The sequence below is a fragment of the Entelurus aequoreus genome, linkage group LG16 (genome assembly GCF_033978785.1).
Source record: "Entelurus aequoreus isolate RoL-2023_Sb linkage group LG16, RoL_Eaeq_v1.1, whole genome shotgun sequence".
Classification (NCBI taxonomy): domain Eukaryota; kingdom Metazoa; phylum Chordata; class Actinopteri; order Syngnathiformes; family Syngnathidae; genus Entelurus; species Entelurus aequoreus.
The window spans coordinates 23,420,022-23,432,195 of NC_084746.1; the positions used below are offsets into that span (position 1 = coordinate 23,420,022).

Here is a 12,174-nt window from a genome sequence, read left to right on the forward strand (position 1 = left end):
TATTTATTTTTTTTTTTACAAATAATCATTAACTTTAGAATTTGATGCCAGCAACACGTGACAAAGAAGTTGGGAAAGGTGGCAATAAATACTGATAAAGTTGAGGAATGCTCATTACTTGCCACATTACAGTGGATGTTAGGTGTAGATCCACCAATGGCGTTTGTTTATATTGTAGCGTCCAGGAAGAGTTGGTGCTGCAGGGAATTCTGGGAATTTGTTCTGTAGTGTTTATGTTGTGTTCCGGTGCAAAATGTGTTTGTCATTGTTGTTTAGTGTGGTTTCACTATATGGCACATATTTATGACAGTGTTGTGATAAACATTAGCCGCTCGCTAGCGAGCCATGTCTTAAAGCACCTCTTCCTGAGGGCTTTTCAGTGTTATAACTTCACCTTTATCGTTAGTTATTAGGCCACAATTTGTCCGTTATCCCTTTTCTGTCTACACACTGTGGCTGCTTGTAAGTACTCCGTGAACATGCTCGCCGCAAACATGCTCGTCTGCATGACACGACGACGACCGGGGGGGGGGGGGGGGGGTGCGGGGGGGGGGGGGGGACCGGTACTTTTTGGAGGCGGTATATTACCGAATATAGTATCGCGGTACTATACTACTAACCCCGTTTCCATTTGAGTTGGGAAATTGTTAGTTGTAAATATAAACGGAATACAATGATTTGCAAATCCTTTTCAACCAATATTCAATTGAATGCACTACAAAGACAACATATTTGATGTTCAAACTCATTAACTTTATTTTATTTTTTTGCAAATAATAATTAACTTAGAATTTCATGGCTGCAACACGTGCCAAAGGTTGGGAAAGGGCATGTTCACCACTGTGTTACATGGCCTTTCCTTTTAACAACACTCAGTAAACATTTGGGAACTGAGGAGACACATTTTTTAAGCTTCTCAGGTGGAATTTTTTCCCATTCTTGCTTGATGTACAGCTTAAGTTGTTCAACAGTCCGGGGGTCTCCGTTGTGGTATTTTAGGCTTCATAATGCGCCACACATTTTCAATGGGAGACAGTTCTGGACTACAGGCAGGCCAGTCTAGTACCCGCACTCTTTTACTACGACGCCACGTTGATGTAACACGTGGCTTGGCATTGTCTTGCTGAAATAAGCAGGGGCGCCATGGTAACGTTGCTTGGATGGCAACATATGTTGCTCCAAAACCTGTATGTACCTTTCAGCATTAATGGTGCCTTCACAGATGTGTAAGTTACCCATGTCTTGGGCACTAATACACCCCCATACCATCACAGATGCTGGCTTTTGAACTTTGCTCCTCTAACAGTCCGGATGGTTCTTTTCCTCTTCAGTCCGGAGGACACGACGTCCACAGTTTCCAAAAACAATTTGAAATGTGGACTCGTCAGACCACAGAACACTTTTCCACTTTGCATCAGTCCATCTTAGATGAGCTCCGGCACAGCGAAGCCGACGGCGTTTCTGGGTGTTGTTGATAAATGGCTTTGGCTTTGCATAGTAGAGTTTTAACTTGCACTTACAGATTTAGCGACAAACTGTAGTTACTGACAGTGGTTTTCTGAAGTGTTCCTGAGCCCATGAGGGGATATCCTTTACCCACTGACGTCGCTTTTTGATGCAGTACCGCCTGAGGGATGGAAAGTCACGGGCATTCAATGTTACGTGCAGTGATTTCTCCAGATTCTCTGAACCTTAGGGACCTTTTGATGATATTACGGACCGTAGATGGTGAAATCCTTAAATTCCTTGCAATAGCTTGTTGAGAAATGTTGTTCTGTTAGACAATTTGCTCACGCATTTGTATACAGTTTTTCGCAAAAAAAAGTGATGTTTCTAAAATTTTGATAAAGTACATTTGCGACTGTTAGGTGTTTCCATAAAGGGTGTTTAGCGTCATGAGCCGTAAAGTTGGCGAAAACATAACCTCATTAAAGAAGGTAATTGCAATTCTACAGTGGGAGAGTTATTTGATATCCAAATCGGCGTTACAAAACTTCAAGTTGCATTCTTTTTTTACATGGCTAAGTAACTCGATAGACCCCTCTATCGAATTACGCAACTGGTTACTTTTTTTGAGGAAGCTGCTAAATTCGACAGAACACTGGCAGCTACGTCCTGCTGCTCCCGCATCATCGTGTCTCGGCTCGTCAACGTTATTTTATTGTTGTATTATTGTTGTAGGTTTCACAAATTACATTAGGGTTAGGCGCGGTTTAAATGTGCCACCCACACTGGTTTAAATGTAACTTAGATAACGGGCTTCACTATGCAAAGCGCTTTGAGTCAGTAGAGAAAAGCGCTATATAAATATATTTCACTTCATTTCACCTAAAATGTGTAAAACATTGAAGTGAATTAATTAACTCATATCATGTTTTGCTTATGGTGAAGATTTACATCCAACTTGGAGAAGGCGAACCACCAAGTTTAATTAAATAGTAGTATTTCAGTTTCAGCACATAATAAGATAAGGCCCCGTAGTTTGATATTCGCAGGAGGATTGGATCACTGCTCGTTGGAAAAGAGGCTCTAATTGGGACTTCGGAATGCAAAAGTGATAGCCCTATCCTTGAGAAGAGACTACCTGTCTAGCTCAACGCCAACATTTAAGTTATGACTTAAAGCAGTTGTTTTCCAGACACTTACACACGAACATCTCCTTTCATGGTCAGGATGTGCTCTCCTGACTTAGCACACACACCCAGAGACAGGAAGGAGGAATATAAAACTGATGTTTTGGCTTCTCCAAGTTAGGAGAGACATATATTTTTGACTTTCTCCTCCAGGCCCGGCAGCCCTGAATAATGACGCTCGCTTGTAATAAAGCAACTTTTGGTTCAGTACAGCGTCTCCGACGTCTCTTTTGATCCAGCCGCATTGCCGTGTCGCCCTTCTGTCCGGACGAGGATGACAAGACCAGAAATACACTTCAACATCAATACAATATTTGTTTTCCAATTTTTGTTGAAACTGTGTGCATTTTGAGATTAAGGTTACAATGAACGCTTAATTTTTTTTAACAAATTCATATAATCCGAAGTTGATTCAATTTTATTGAAAAAAAAGTCTTAGAACATTGCAACCTTTTCCACAACTTTCTGAAAATGCTGCTGCTAATTCAGGCATTTAGGCCACGGCAGTCCCAAAGAAATCCCGCAAACTGCTCGAAGGACTGCTCAATGTGTTCAATTAGCACCCCTATTGTACACCCTCTTCACACACCACTGTGTGGCCTCCCAGAACAACACCAGTATCAATCATCAAGTTTGCAGATGATACTACGGTCGTCGGACTGATCACCGGGGGAGCTGAGGCAGCGTACAGAAGGGAGGTAGCGGAACTGGTGGCCTGGTGTTAGGATAATAATCTCTCCTTGAACACAGACAAGACCAAGGAGATGATTATTGACCCACGGAGAAGGAGTGCACAGTACACACCTCTGTACATAGGGGGGACAAAGGTGGACAGGGTGAACACCTTTAAATTCCTCGGGACCCACATCAGCGAGGACCTCACCTGGGATCACAACACCCAACAAACAATAAAGAAAGCCCAGCAGCGACTGTACTTCCTAAGAAGGCTGAGAAAATTTGGCATTCCACCCAAAATTCTCAGCAACTTCTATAGAAGTACGGTTGAGAGTGTCCTTACCAGCTCAATCACGGTCTGGTATGGAAACTGCACTGCTAAGGACAGGAAGGCACTCCAGCCAGTGATTAAAACTGCTCAGTACATATCAGAAGCAGCCTGTCCCTCCCTACAGGACATGTACTCTACCAGGGCCACCAGGAGAACACACAACATCATAAAGGACAATACACACCCCCAGCAGTCTCTTCAGCCTCCTACCATCAGGCAGACGATACAGGAGCCTGAAATCCAGGACTACGAGACTGACAAACAGTTTCTACCCACAGGCCATCAGGCTTGTGAATGCTAACTTGTGAATGCCGTTTTACTTGTATCTTTTTGAACAAGACAGCTACCATGACCACCCCCGAACTGTGAACCATCACTGTAGACACTTTTCACCTTTGATCACTAAAGACACTTTAACTGCTGCTGTGACCAAATGTCACCTCCATATTTATACTGTTGACTGTCAATCAGAATGTGCAATAATGTTATGTTACTTACTGTGCCTTGTATATACATTTTATTTTAATTTTTAAGTACCGTGTGACTTGTTGAAGGGCAGACTAGCAAAGTAAGATTTTCATTGTACGGCAAACTGTCTGTGTAACTGTGCATATGACAATAAACAATCTTGAATCTTGAATCTTGAAATGAGGCACCGATAGCTCCTTGTTTTCGGTGTGGTTACTACCGTGTACGCCCGCAGGTGCCATTCTGGAACCGAGTTCCAATGGAAACCATGACCCCTGCTAGCCAAAGCCTGGACTGTATTTAATAGGGAGTAGATGCCATAAACACTTCCTGTCCCTCACCTTTTAATGTGTGATTTGTGAAATCATTACTCTGTACCACTCGGATCTATGCTATGCTTGACATAGCGCAATGACGACATATGCCAATACAGAGACAGGCGATAGTAGACGTGTGTGCTGCTATGGCGGGAGGACTGTTGGCTACAAAACACGATCATTGTCACACACATAATGCTGGGAAAATCCATCTGTTAACGTCCTCTTGTGGTCCTTAATCTCAGAGCTGCACATGTTCGCTTTCATGTGCTCCTAAGAGGGAATAATAATGTTGTGAACAGATCAAGCTTCCACTACCTGTGGTGTCGTCTGCTGCTGCGGTCCCCGGAATCACAGATGTGCGTGGTCGAGTGTATCTCCGTTAGGCTGCTGAGGATTGGAGGAGTATGTACAAGTGAGTGTGTGTGTGTGATGAACACACCAGCAGACAGAGCGAGAGAGGGAGGTGGGCAGTCTTTGTCCATTAATCTCCTCTTTTTAATGATGATGACATATTTCATTTGCAGGCGCCTCTCAAAGCACCTTAGGACTTCTAAATGCATACAAATATTTACTGTAGCATGCATGAAGAAATAAAGATACATTTTAGACAATAAAAATGCTAAAAAATATATAAATCAGTATATATACAATTAGGTGTTATAAATGTCAAAGCAAATTACCTATCCATCCATCCATCCATCCATCCATCTTCTTCCGCTTATCCGAGGTCGGGTCGCGGGGGCAGCAGCCTAAGCAGGGAAGCCCAGACTTCCCTCTCCCTAGCCACTTCGTCCAGCTCCTCCCGGGGGATCCCGAGGCGTTCCCAGGCCAGCCGGGAGACATAGTCTTCCCAACGTGTCCTGGGTCTTCCCCGTGGCCTCCTACCGCTCGGACGTGCCCTAAACACCTCCCTAGGGAGGCGTTCGGGTGGCATCCTGACCAGATGCCGAACCACCTCATCTGGCTCCTCTCCATGTGGAGGAGCAGCGGCTTTACTTTGAGCTCCTCCCGGATGACAGAACTTCTCACCCTATCTCTAAGGGAGAGCCCCGCCACCCAGCAGAGGAAACTCATTTCGGCCGCTTGTACCCGTGATCTTGTCCTTTCGGTCATGACCCAAAGCTCATGACCATAGGTTTAGGATGGGAACGTAGATCGACCGGTAAATTGAGAGCTTTGCCTTCCGGCTCAGCTCCTTCTTCAACACAACGGATCGATACAGCGTCTGCATCACTGAAGACGCCGCACCGATCCGCCTGTCAATCTCATGATCCACTCTTCCCAGTGTGAGCTAGGCAAATTACCTAATTAAAGGCCTACTGAAACCCACTACTACAGACCACGCAGTCTGATAGTTTATATATCAATGATGAAATCTTAACATTGCAACACATGCCAATACGGCCGGGTTAGATTAGTAAAGTGCAATTTTTAATTTCCCGCGAAATATCCTGCTGAAAACGTCTCGGTATGATGGCATTTGCGTGTGACGTCACGGATTGTAGCGGACATTTTGGGACAGCATTGTGGCCAGCTATTAAGTCGTCTGTTTTCATCGCAAAATTCCACAGTATTCTGGACATCTGTGTTGGTGAATCTTTTGCAATTTGTTTAATGAACAATGAAGACAGCAAAGAAGAAAGCTGCAGGTGGGAAGCGGTGTATTAGCGGCCGGCTGCAGCAACACAACCAGGAGGACTTTGAGTTGGATACGCGCTACCGTGAGTACGCAGCTGCGGCTTCCAAACATTTGATCGCTTGCCTGTACGTGCGTGCCGCTATGTGCATGTCACGTACGTAACTTTGGGGAAATATATGTGCTGTATGAACTTTGTGGAGGTGAACGGTATTTTAGGCTGTGGGATTGAGTGTGTTGTGCGGGTGTTTGAGTTGTATTGGTGGGTTATATGGACGGGAGGGGGGAGGTGTTTGTTATGCGGGATTAATTTGTGGCATATTAAATATAAGCCTGGTTGTGTTGTGACTAATAGAGTATATATATGTCTTGTGTTTATTTACTGTTTTAGTCATTCCCAGCTGAATATCAGGTCCCACCCGCCTCTCACAGCATCTTCCCTATCTGAATCGCTTCCACTGCCCTCTAATCCGTCACTCTCACTTTCCTCATCCACAAATCTTTCATCCTCGCTCAAATTAATGGGGTAATCGTCGCTTTCTCGGTCCGAATCGCTTTCGCTGCTGGTGGCCATGATTGTAAACAATGTGCAGATGTGAGGAGCTCCACAACCTGCGACGTCACGCTACTTCCGGTACAGGCAAGGCTTTTTTATCAGCGACCATTAGTTGCGAACTTTATCGTCGATGTTCTTTACTAAATTCTTTCAGCAAAAATATGGCAATATCGCGAAATGATCAAGTATGACACATAGAATGGACCTGCTATCCCCATTTAAATAAGAACATTTCATTTCAGTAGGCTTTTAAAGCAAAACCAAATTATATAACAATGGTGTCCCTCACTTAAAAGGTTTGCGTTATTATTTTTATTCAACATTTAACATGTAATTTTGTTGCTTCGGTCCAAATTTGGCATACATTTTCCTTTACAGACCACCTTCATGCATGTTTTTGAGCATCTATTGAAAAGTGTTGCTCTTTGAGCTGTCTTTTTAGATGCAAATGAGCCCATCCACGGTCCGCCCCTTTACCCTAAATGTTATGTTGTTGTTATGTTATGTTATTTTCATTTATTATGCGCCCCCCAACCAACTGTTACATCAGCCCGGGGCGCAGCCCGAGTGGAGAAACAAAAAAAACACAGAAACAGAGACTGAGACACACAAAGGAATCTAAACTAAACATTTAAGACTCACAATGAAAACATAAATTAAAAGTCATCTGCGGTAAAAAGGTGAGTTTTAAGCCGTGCTCTAAAAGAGTCCAGAGTGGTGGCGGACTTAATACTCAGGGGGAGCTTATTCCACAACCTAGGTGCCATCACTGAGAAAGCACGGTCTCCCCTTGTCACTAGGTTTGACCGTGGGACCTTCAGGGTCATCTGGTTGTCTGATCTAAGGCAACGACCCAGCCTGGAGCTGGTGGGTTGAGACGGTTTCTCCACCCTGTCAGACATGTTTGTAGTTTTTGAATGTACTCTTCTCGCACGGTTCAGAAAAATATCATGAATTTGTTACTAGGATTGTCAAAAGTATCGATACTTTAATACCAAATCGATACCGACAAACCAAAAAACCCTGCTTGTTTCAATATCGTTATTACAGAATACTGTACAAACGTTTTCCTCTTAGAGCCACATTAATTCTTGGCGTGTGAGCACTGATTCAGTGCCGAAGAAGAACACCTGCTGTCTTAAAAAAATTAGCCAATACTTCCCGACGAGAGGACCGCGTGCGGGCGCCTGACGGCTGCTTGTGCAGCAGGTAAGCTGGAGAGGATGGCTACGCTGTGAGACGGCCTGCCGGAGACGAAGAAGAAGGCGACGGCGTAGGACGGCCCGCCGGAGACGAATAAGATGGTGAGGCCGTGGGACGGCCCGCCATAGACAATGAAAATGGCAATGCCGCGGGACGGCCTGCCGGAGACGAACAAGATGGCGACGCCGCGGGACGGCCCGTCGGAGACGAAGAAGATAGCGACAACGTGGGAGGAGCCGGTGAAGACGATGTCGTAGTGGGAGGAGCCGCCGAAGAGAACGACGTCGCGGTAGGAGCCACCGAAGACTACGTTGGCGTGGGAGGAGCCGCCGAAGACAATGACATCGTCGTGGTAGGAGCCACCAAAGACAATGTTGGCGTCGTGGGAGGAGCCGCCGAAGATGATGTCGGCGTCATGGAAGGAGCCGCCGAAGACGATGACATCATCGTGGGAGGGGCCAGAGCAGCAGGCGGCTGGTGTGAAGGCGTGTCCCGAGCCAGATCAGCTGTGCTGGAGGCATGTCCAGAGCCGGAAAAGCAGGCGGTGTCTGAGGTGGCCTCACTGGTAGATGTGAGAGCTGTGCTTCCACTGTTGCACAGCTGACCTTAGCTCGCCCCTCATGGGACGGATCCCAGACATCCCCAAAGAGGCCAACAGACAACAGGGATGGGTGGGAGGGAGATTGAAACGAGGCAAAAGATTTCTTTGATTCGGCCATCAGTGTTAAAATCTTGTCAAGCCTCTATGCATTTATGAATGTTTTATCCACATCCATACCATGCTGGAAGAAGGTAGGTGTACTTACCATCAATAACACCTATTTCTCAATATGCAGTAGAGTTTTCATCAATATTTATTATTTTATCATTCTCCGTCTCCTTATACGCTGTCGTCATAGCAATGCAGAAGCAGCTGTGTCAAACGTCTTCTTCATATTTCTATTTCTATTTGTGCAACTAAAATCTTTCTCATTTTTATTTTTATTTTTATTTTTAACGTAGATTATCTTATTTTAGTTTTTCCTGTGTTGTTTCTTTCTGCCCCACTCCCATGTTATGCACTGATCATCAATAAAGAGGATTGGACAAGGGCAATAACGTGTGTGGGTGGGACTTCGGGGCCTTGGTAGCCTCTCATTGGGATATTTCTCTAAGGCGTCTTACCAGACAATATACGCCGACTAAGCCAATCCATCGTCACGTCTCTGTCTTTGTTGTGTGTCAGCATGTTGGCATAAGAGGGAGTTGTAACGGGCTGCGAATGACCAAAGATCGTTTATTGAGAGAAGACAATCTACCTCACAGTGATCTACAGTGAACAAGATGTCCCAAACAAAGTATATTTGCAGTCAAAGGTGTCACCTTCTTTTTGTCACTGATGTGTATTTCTGGTTTTGTCACCCTCGCCCGGACCGAAGGGCGACACGGCAGTGCGGCTGGATCAAAAGAGATATCGGAGACGCTTCGCTGAACAAAAAGTTGCTTTATTACAAGCGAGCGTCATTATACAGGACTGCAGTACCTGGAGGAGGTCAAGTCAAAAAAATGAGGCACTCCCGACTTGGTGGAGCCGAACCACCGTCTTATATTCTTTATTTCTCTGTCTGGGTGTGTGTTAATTCAGGACAGGACAACCTGATCATGTAAGGAGGTGTTCGTTTGTAAGTGACTGGGAAGACAACAGATGTATACCAAACTTGTAGGTTGACGTTTAGGATAAACATGGAGTCTATCCTCTGGGATAGAGCTATCACTTTTGCATTTCCAAGTTTGAATTTATTGCCTCTTCTCATGTGAATGTCCAACTACGACTCTTTAATTTATCATGGACTCATCCATTATTTACTTAAACCTGCTGGTTCGCTTTCTCCAAGTTGAATATAATTATTCACCATATGTAGATCATAATATGAGTTAATTAATTCACTTCATCACCTAAAACAATGTTGAAGACTTAACCTTGGTGCCTTTAGTGGTAGTTACAACCACGTCCGTGTATCGTCTGTCACGGCGGCTCCTCAGCAAAACGGCCCAATGAGAGGCTACAAACGCCAGTTCTTCCTCGTCCGTTTTTAGTTTTTTTTCTAGTTCCACTATTTATGTTATCATTGCTACTAATAATAACACACGCTATACAGTTCAAATTAATAACATACTAAATAACTGCAGTTACAAAAATTTTTACTCATTTTCCTGAGGGAGCTTAGGTCCTTTAATGTGTGCAGCAAGCTGTTGGAGAAATGTTATCAGTCTGTTGTGGCCAGTGCCCTGTTATTTGCAGTGGTTTGTTGGGGGAGCAGCACCAGCAACTTACACCGGATTGACAAACTGATTGGCACGCATTTGGAGGCGTTTGTGTCAGTGAGGGACAGGAGGACACTGGACAATCTGCTCGCCATCATGGACAATCCTGCCCACCCACTCCACCAGACAATTGAGGGACAGCGGAGCTCATACTCCAACAGGCTCCTTCAGCTTCGTTCCCAGTGTGTGATTCAAGAACTCTTTCCAGCTGTATAATCACTTGCCATACAGCAATAGATGATATTTGTTTATTACCTGACACCTTCTATGTTAGCTACCTCTCTTTGTTTATAATGTATATTTTCTGCTGGATCTTATTAACTCTTTATTTTATGCTGCCCTTTTTTTTTGCTGCAGCTGTTACATATACTGTAATATTGTGCATGGTAATTGGGATTTGTTATATATCGTATATATCAGTGGCGTGCGGTGAGGTTAATGTCTGGTGAGGCACGACTGCATCATCACAGTCAAATTTAAAAACATATGAACCTGCAGTGCAGGTGTACCTAATGTTGTGTCCCTGCGGTCGTTCGCGGCTCCTGCAGCGCGAGCATTGTTGTTTTTGCACTTTTTGGCTTCTTGTTAAGTGACTTTTTTTGGGTGGATTCGGTCTTGCACGTGGAGGGTTTGGGTGTGGGCTTTGGTTGGTGTGGCCGCGGTGCTCCCGTCGGGCAGTGCATTCTGCGGCGGAGATGCTTGGCACCAGGAGGCGGGGTTATGATACGAGCATCACACAGTGTGTCTCCGCAGCAGATTTATGATCGCTCAGCACTAAAAATACGCTACACACATACAGTTGTTGACAAAATACACTGTACATTATATACCTCAGCTAACTAAACTATGGAAATGTATAATATAATTCATATAGCAATACGGTCTCACTGCACAGCAGGCCAGCAGTTAGCCGAGTCGCAATCCATGATGAGGCACAATTGCCTCAACTGGCTGCTGATCACCGCACCGTCTCTTCTCAGTATTTGAACGGCAAATGTGAAAATAAAAATAATCTAAAACTGGTGAAGTTAAATGGAAAATAACTTTAGTATAATCACTGGATACATATAACAATTTAATTAATTTTTTTTTCTTTCCATGATGGCAGGTGAGGCCCCGCCTCCCCTGCCTCTAGTGACTGCACGCCACTGGTATATATTATATAATAATATCATATAAAATCTTAGTATATATTATATACTGTATATATAATATGTAAATATTACATATATGTTATATTTTATGTTGCTACTATGGTACATTTTTAGTCTACTTTATACCTGCATTATCCGTTCCATCCTTTGTAACTGAGCTAGTGTGTGGAACAATTTCCCTTGAGGATCATTAAAGTTTGTCCAAGTCTAAGTCTAAGTTCTAAAATTAAATTCTAACTTGTCCATTTTTCCTTTTATGAGCAGCTTCAATGTGTTCTACCAGAACTATGCAGATAACACTCAGATCTGTGTGCCACTGACAGCAGGTGAATCTTGGCCTGTTGATTTATTTTGTCGCTGCATTGAACAGATTAGTGTGTGGATGCACAACAATTTTCTGCAGCTTAACTCAGACAAAGCTGGAATCATTATCTGTGGCCCACAAAAGCAAAGATACACTTTGAAACCCTCTACCTCAAACCTAAGAATCAGGTTAGAAATCCAGGGGTGATAATTTACACATTAACAGTCGCAGTAAGTCAATAACATCCATGCTGTAGTGACGCTGAATCAGCCTGTGGCTTGAAAGTGAAAAGCTGGGTTTAGTACTTGTCTGACACGCTTCCTGTTTCGCCAGTAAGCACACACACAGTTCCGGGCTGCAATTTTGTGAATGTTTTAATTAAGTAGCAGACTGTACAAAAAATAAACTTGCGTTGTTCGTCTGTAGACAGCAGTAGTTGAAGTGTCCAAGGCTTTCAATAAAGCATTCAAAGTCTCCTATAAACCGTGAAATATAAAAAGTAACAGCGTTCAATATAGCGTCGAACAGCAGTAAACAAAAATGATGGTTATCCAGCTCAACTTTCTCCTATCGCCATGCCAACAGCAGGT

General features: G+C 44.0%; 1 protein-coding gene across 2 annotated transcripts in view; it reads right to left on the reverse strand.

Annotated features, from left to right (window-relative positions):
* Nucleotides 1–4,840, reverse strand: part of ndrg4 (NDRG family member 4) — a 98,876-nt gene extending 94,036 nt beyond the window's left edge. For both annotated transcript variants that reach the window (XM_062022418.1, XM_062022417.1), the window contains exon 1: nt 4,743–4,840. The gene's annotated coding sequence lies outside the window, so the exon portion shown is untranslated. The remainder of the gene's footprint in view (nt 1–4,742) is intronic.
* Nucleotides 4,841–12,174: the final 7,334 nt, after the last annotated feature.